We start from the raw sequence: 8,239 nt of genomic DNA on the forward strand, positions 1-8,239 counted from the left end.
GAATAAGGCCTTAAAAGAGACATATCAAAAACACCATCTGAAGGATCTCATATTAATATTGTCAGAGCTTCAAACGGAACATTTTTCTTTGCTATTCATTCTGGCAGGTTGTCCTACCTCTAGTGGCAGTACATGAGAATTGCTGAATATGTCTTCTATGGAATTAGTATGTTATAAGTAAGCAGTTTTTACATCCTGGAAATACTACACAAGTGTCTAATGTATGTTGTGTGAAAAATTAAAATTTAAAACAATCCATATGTTGGTATTCTGCAATGCCCAGACTCTTAAAGTCAGGTACTAGATACACCTCTACCCCGATATAATGCTACCCGATACATTTGGATATAATGCAGTAAAGCAGCGCTCCAGGGGGCGGGGGAGAGGCGCACTCCGGTGGATCAAAGGAAGTTTGATATAAGGTGGGTTCACCTATAATGCTGTAAGATTTTTTGGCTCCCGAGGACAGCATTACATAGAGGTAGAGGTGTATGAGTAGGCTTTCCAAGTCAAGTGCTATGATTTGCCCAAAGAAGCAAGTAACAGATTTTGGGCATGACCCTGTCTTCCTTATGTAACTACAATGCTCACTGAAGCTAGAGGATAAGGCCCAACTCTCAAAAGTTATAAAAATCCCAAATCCATGATTCATCACTACAGCCACTCTGGGATTGGGCAAATTATATGCCATTGTGATGGAGAAGTTATTCAATAGTGGGGAGGACAGACAGCAACACTGTGGTTTCTGATGGGAGTGTAGCTAGTTAGCCTCCCTTATCTACTTACCAACATGTAACATCACCTCTGAATTTGGCCCAACGTGATTTGACACCACTTGATTTATTTTATAATCATTTCCTTAATGACCATTGCCACATCCTCATCATTCAGCAAAGCCAGTGGGAGCTCCAGGTGCAGAGGGCTTCCCTGAATGGGCCTTTACTCGTGTGATTCATAATTTGGGCATCATTTTGTTTTCTTGGAGCCAAACTGTTCCCTCCTTTAGAAAAGACCCATGGGAAGAAGAAAGCACACTGGAAATTGTGCAAGATTCATTACATCCCGAAGACAGATTGGTTTCTGACCTCACATGATGGGATTGAGGGCATCACTTGAAAGGCTCTGGGGCGGGAGTTAGGCTCTAATCCCTCTCAAAACCCTGGGCAGTAAAATGGGCAGCAGAACACACTGTAATACTACCTTAAAAGCAGCAAAGAATCCTGTGGCATCTTAGGCACTGCATTTAGTCGTATGGAGTGGAAATCCATCAACCTCACTCTGATACTGTAATACTACCTTGCTTCTCCCTCCAGATGGCTGCACTGATCCTGGAAGGCCCATAGGAATTTCACACATGGAGGGTTTGAAGTACTGAGATGCAAGGTGAATTAGGAATTTAAGTGAAGCCTTTAATTCAGTCACTTTTTAATAAGATTTTGAGAATTTATGTGAATCTGCAAAGTGTTTGCTTTTATAACATCTAATTGGTAAGTATATAATCTGGTTTTAATTAAAGATCTGCAGGTGTTCCCCAATGGTAAATATTAGATTCTTTATTGCTTTCTTTATTCAGTAATGATAGCGGAAATGTCTGTAAGGTTCCTAGCATCCACTTGTATGCAGACAGAATCAAATTTTATAATAGTCGTAAATCTGACAGAATAGTCTCTTGCATTCAAGACAACACAATAAATATCGTGTTGTGGCTGAAGTAAACATGTTTGGAAGGAAAATGAAATAAAGATGTTATTAGAGGTTTAATGAAACAACCATAACTGCTTATTTACAAAAGATGTATGTGTACATCCCTAAGAGGTGCAAAGCCCATGCTGAGTTTGCAGCTTCTTGATGAGCAGGACAATGGAGATTCTCAGCAGGATCCTACAGACTCTGCAGAAATGGGCTTAACACTTCTCAGGGATGATGGATGCCTATATAATGCTAAATTATCTCTGTCTATCTCAGGTTTTTAAAAGATGTCTATCACCATGGTATCAAAGCACCAATTACAGTATGGCTGCCTTTGTACAGGTGTGCCTAAGCACCTCTGCACATGAGATAGGCATAATACCAGATACCCAAGCACCACTGAGGGAAGCTCTATATCTGTGTAAGCCATAATATTTCTGTACTCTGGATGCAAAATTGATCCCATTGTAGAAGGCCCATATCAGGATTAAAGAGGGGTTTAAGTGGTACCTAGTCCTTGTGCTGGCCTTGTGACCAAGGATGAATTTCACCCTGGAAGCACAAGAGAAGAGGTTGAACTGCATTGTCTGCAGTGCAGTAATCTAGAGAAGGCAATGCTGTAGGCTGAATTAATCTAAAGTAGTTTTTGCATGTTGCAGCAACTACTGATGCCCAGTATACTGTTCCCCCTCCTCCACTTCCGAGAGGTATTATGCCTCAAACAGACACACAGCTTCCTGCCATTGTGCTTGGGTGCCTGGCTCTCAGGGACCACATTATAACCCACAGAAAACATACACATTGTACCAAAAGTTAAAATTATTGTATAACTCACAAGCGGCAAAGACCCGGGTGTGTGGGAGGTCAACACTGGTGGTTGGAAAGTTCAGATGCAGCAACACGTACAAGTAAAAAATAAGAAAATCTTAACGTAATGTTTTGGGTTTCTTAATGGTTCTCTAAAATGAAAGAACCCTCTCTTGTGAATACTACCAGTATTCATTGACAGAATGTACTGGAACAGCTCAGAACATTTTCTGCAGACATCCAAAATAAAAGAGAACAAGAAAGATACTGATGCTATTTCTTCTCTCTCCATCATAGCTATCTGTAGGGAAGAGTGCATATGACATCTTGTGCTGCAGAATAGAAAAGAAAACAGAGGACTGCTAAGAAAATGTAAACTCCAAGGATTTATGGCAATATTCCAAACACAGGGCCTTTCATGATTTGCAGGGAGGAAGCACAGCAATTAAGAACTAAATATATTAAGAACTGAATATAAAACTTTTGTTAAAGAAATAATATTTAAGTCTTCCCTCCCCCTCCAACAGCTCCCTGCTTTCCCCATCCCAATTTATAACTCTTTAATTCTTGCCATGTCTTTCGTGTAATAACCCCAGCTGTTTGTGTTCCATCTCTTGAAGAATAACTTTCCAAGACTCAAAGCATACTTTAAGGAGAAGGCGGCCCTCTCATAACCTGTAAGATGTTTCACCATCAATCATTCCAGCTCTTTTGCCACAATGAGTTTCACCCACATCACAGATGTATAGCATACTGATACATTCAATATAGGCCCTTTCTGTGGGGTTGATCCTGTCTGTGAATCTGTAGTGCCACTTCCACTATATCTGGATGCTGAAGGATTTGATATTCTATTACATACAATAAGTCCTTTTGACATGACTGACAAAGACTGGAATAAGGGCCTTGCTATACAAGTGTGAGAGGTGGTAGAAGAAATGAGCACAATAGAATATTTCTGACAATATAACAGAATACTTCACACAGAGAAGTAGTAATGAATCTCCATAATTTTAGATTGTATAAAGAAATGGGGAGTCACCACAGCAATGAAAAAACATACATGGTGGGATCATTCAGGAGCCTCCTGTGTTTTCTGTCTCCACTCTCACATTTCTTACTTTTCCTAGTGTGACCAGGATACAATATTCTTCACATATAAAAAATGAGCTAGTCCTTTTAGGCTGCAAAATGGCAGTCCCACTGAGATTTCAAAATATGGGATCAGCAAAGATCCATAGGACCCAGAACTAGATTTAGAAATAAAGTTTCAACCTGCACAACCTCATGAACACTGAGCTGCACCCCCCAGAAGGTCCCTTGTCTCTGCTCCCCTCTCCACTATTTTTCTTTCACCCCCCATTATTTGTAACTGATTCCCACTTGTCCACCTGATTTTCTTTCAATTTCCTTTATATCTGCTCCTTATTTTGCCATTCCCTTTTTTGGCCCCATACTTTTACTACGTCCAAGTTCCTTATACTGTCTCCATACACACACATTTGTCACCTGGAACAAACATTGGGAGAAAATCAAAATAAGCCTTTATAAGGCTGTTAACTATCTCAAGTTAATTGGCAATAAATTAATTTAAAGTACAAAACCCAAGCAGACATACTTTTTGTATCAGTCCTCTCTCTAGGACCACATATCCAGGCTGTATTTTGCTGCTTCTTCCTCCAGAACATCTCTAAAATCTGATCTTTCTTCTCCATTCCCATAGCTAAACTCTTATCCAGACCCTCATCATCTCTCATCCCAACTACTCCAACCTCTTCCTTTCTGGCCTTGACAAATCCCACCTTGTCTCATTTATATCCCTTCAAAATGCTACTGCAAAGAGCATTTTCTTGTCTTCACTTTTAAGGCTCTTCAAAGCCTACTTGTTATCTCTTATACTGTATCAAGACATTGAACCCTGCCTCTATTCTGCAAAATATGTCAGTCTGTCTTGAATGCCCATTTATAAAAATTTCCAGCAAGCATCTTCTGCTTTCTCCCATGCTACCCCTTATTCATGTGAGGAGCTCCCTGTAAATATCCACAAAGCCACCACATTTTCCTCCTTCAAATCTCTTCTTAAAACTCTCCTATACCATGATGCCTACAAAATTTTTGATAATGGTTACGCAGGTGGGGTGCTGTGACTGCTGCTTATGTAGTCTGACTAGTATCATCTCACTGTTATCTTGTGCCTACTTTGCAGAGCTTACAATGTAATTATGAAATCAGAGAGTAGCCATCTATTCTCTCTTTTTATTAGGCTGTAAGCTCTTTGGGGTAGGTACCGTCTCTTTGTTATGTTTATACAGCATGATGGGGCTGTCGTCTTTAGATACTACCACACTACAAATAAAAAATGACCAGTGAAGCTCCAGATTTATTTTGTGCAGTTACACTAGCTAGGATAAAGGTATATAAGGAATACAATCCCTCATCATGCTTCAAGATGTAAGCCAGTCACTAAGGTCCAGATCCACAATGGAAGTTAGGAGCCTAAATACCTTTGTGGATCTGGGTCTAACTGCTTGGAGTTAGCAGGAAACCTCCCTAGGAGAAAGTTATTGCAGAATTGTCTATTGTGTGAGTTTTTTAACTTTTCTCTGAAGCTTCAGGTATTGGCCACAGTCAGAGACAGGATACCAGACTAGACAAACTACTGGTCTCACCCAGTATGGTAATTCCTGCAACCCAATACAGGATTGGTAAACAAAATAACCTAGTACAAGCAGACGTCATGGCTGGGAGGAGTAGGCAGGAGATCAATACACATTTCAAATTTGAAGCAGTCAGTGGAGTCAATTGTTATTCAGTATGTAGGAGGCCTGGGGAACTAGCCGTTTTATTCTGAAAGAGAAATGAAAAGAAAATGCATTTTTATAATATTCCAGCTGTTTTTTGTTTTCATTTTTTATAAATGATCTGGATCAACTTTTGAAGCATGTTCATGACTATTGCATTAAGGAACTTCTGCTAAGACAGGTTTTCAAACAAAGAAAACACAGTACATTTGATTAGTGCATAATACAAGGGTCTTAGCTTTCCAAAAGTACTCTGAATACTCAAAGTCTGCCAGCATAAATGTTTAACAATAATTCTTCAACTGATTTTTAACAGACTGAACATTAAGCTGTTTTGGCTGATTTAAGTCTCTCAAAGAGAAATATTATGTATTACCAGAATATTTGCCATTATTATACTCTCACTGCATAAATTTTCAGAGATTCTGAAAAGATTTAAATTTATGTATTAAGAAGTAATGATAAACTGAAATAGCAAATAATATGTGGTTGTAAGATTCTAATTCTGGGTGCAGACATTAGTGACTGAATGACACATAGGAGACATTTGCAAGAGGATGGGTGTTAGCACTATCATCTTGGCTAAGTTCCAGTGTCATGCCTTTCTTCCTATTTTAAAATCCCTCTATAATTACAACCGGACAAAAAGTCACTTCCTGTCCTAAACTGCTGCATATTTTTATTGTGAAGTATTAAATGGCTGCTGTGTTCCACAACGGAGGTGGCTATATTTCAGTAGTCAGTAGAGTGAGTGCATCATGTAACTTATTAAAGATCATAGAATTATAGAATATTAGGGTTGTAAGAGACCTCAGGAGGTCATCTAGTCCAATCCCCTGCTCAACGCAGGACCAACACCAACTAATCATCCCAGCCAGGGCTTTGTCAAGCCTGTCCTTAAAAACTTCTAAGGATGGAGATTCCACCACCTCCCTAGGTAACCCATTTCAGTGCTTCACCACCCTCCTAGCAAAACAGTGTTTCCTAATATCCAACCTAGACCTCCCCCACTGCAACTTGAGACCATTGCTCCTTGTTCTGTCATCTGCCACCACTGAGAATAGCCTAGCTCCATCCTCTTTGGAAACCTTCAGGTAGTTGAAGGCTGCTATCAAATCCCCTCTCACTCTTCTCTTCTGCAGATTAAATAACATGTTCCCTCAGCCTCTCCTCATATGTCATATGCCACAGTCCCCAAATGATTTTTGTTGCTCTCCAGTTTGTCCCTCCAATTTGTCCACATCCAGGGGTGAAAGTAACTTAAAGGACTTACCAGTACACCAGAGTCCTGAGCAGGGGCATGGCCTCAGCCAGAAGAGGCGTGGCCTTTCAATATTTAAAGGCAGTGGGGCTCAGGCAACACTTTAAAGGGCCCAGGGCTCCCCCCAATGGCTGGAGCCCCTGGCCCTTTAAATCCCCTCCGGGGCTCCAGCAGCTGGGTTCAGGCAGGGATTTAAAGGGCTCAGAGCTCCGGCTGCTGCAGGGAGCCCCACTGCCTTTAAATATTGAAAGGCCACACCTTTAAAGGGCCCGGGGGTTCCCTGTAGTGGCTGAAGCCCTGGGCCCTTTAAATCACTGCCAGGGAAGCCAGTCCAGTCTGGCACGGTGTATTGACTCCTGCCGGCATGCTATACTGGCTTACTTTCACCTCTGTCCCTATCCCCTCTGTAGAGGTGGGGGGGGCCCAAAACTGGACACAATACTCCAGGTGTGGCCTCACCAGTGCAGAATAGACAGGAATAATCACTTCCCTCAATCTGCCGGCAATGCTCCTACTAATACAGCCCAATATGTCCTTGGACTTCTTGACAACAAGGGCACACTGTTGACTCATATCCAGCTTCTAGTCCACTGTAATCCCCAGGTCCTTTTCTGCAGAACTGCTGCATGGCTGGTCGGCCCGCAGCCTATGGCGGTACATGGGATTCTTCCTTCCTAAGTGCAGGACTCTGCTCTTGTCCTTGTTGAACTTCATCAAATTTCTTTTGGCCCAATCCTCCAATTTGTCTAGGTCACTCTATCTCTACCTTCCAGCGTATCTACCTCCCCTCCATTTTGGTGGCATCTGCGAACTTGCTGAGGGTGCAATTCATCCCATCATCCAGATCATTAAGAAAGCTGTTGAACAAAAGCAGATCCAGGACCGACCCCTGGGGCATTCCCTTTGATACTGGCTGCCAACTAGACATGGAGCTGTTGATCACTACCCACTGAGCCGAACAATCTAGCCAGCTTTCTATCCACCTTATAGTCCATCCATCCAATTCATACTTGTTTAACTTGCTGGCAAGAATACTGTGGGAGATCGTATCAAAAGCTTCACTAAAGTAAAGATATATCACACCCAGCACTGGATTCTGGAATCCTGCAATTTAAAAGGCCAATATAAATCTAAACCATTCATCTGTTTTACTTATACTCATTGGTATAGAAAACACACCGCAGGCTATTAACAAGCTCACCACCTGGAATGATCCATCAGGATTACGCATTCCTACAGCAGCGCTTAAGGGCCCAAATCAGAGGGAAACACTTGCTGTGCTGGGTCCTGCAGGTGCAGGAAGATGAGGTCCCATCAAAACCAGTTCAATTTTCCAGAGCCAAGAGACAGCAAGGGAACGTCACAAGCAAGAGGGGGGAGGCCAAGGGTAACTGCCAGGCACATGGTTACCTAGGCTACGGGTCCCATTTGGAGTCCCTGGTGCCAGCCGAGGATTAGGTGACCAGAGCCACGCTGGCTGGGCCCACGTCTCGCCGCCACAGACCGGCGATGCCCCCCCGGCTGGAAGTAGGTCAGTGACTGCCCCCGAATGGGCAAGAGGGTGTGGGGCGGGGGGGGGGTGTCAGCCCAACAGCTTGACCCGACCCGGCCCGGCTCAGCGCTGCTCAGGGGCGAAGAGGCCCACGGGGGGCGTGGCGTGGCGTGGCGTGGCGCGAGCCCT

At 42.7% G+C, this 8,239-nt stretch overlaps 1 long non-coding RNA gene across 1 annotated transcript; it reads right to left on the reverse strand.

Moving 5' to 3' along the window:
- Positions 1–1,388: 1,388 nt before the first annotated feature.
- On the reverse strand, positions 1,389–8,236 carry LOC115657583. The gene is made up of 3 exons (XR_004002006.1): positions 7,969–8,236; positions 4,115–5,343; positions 1,389–2,828 (listed from the first exon to the last, which is right to left on the reverse strand). It is a non-coding gene; the product is annotated as an uncharacterized LOC115657583 (long non-coding RNA).
- Positions 8,237–8,239: the final 3 nt, after the last annotated feature.

Source organism: Gopherus evgoodei, chromosome 9 (genome assembly GCF_007399415.2).
Source record: "Gopherus evgoodei ecotype Sinaloan lineage chromosome 9, rGopEvg1_v1.p, whole genome shotgun sequence".
NCBI classification, from domain to species: Eukaryota; Metazoa; Chordata; order Testudines; family Testudinidae; genus Gopherus; species Gopherus evgoodei.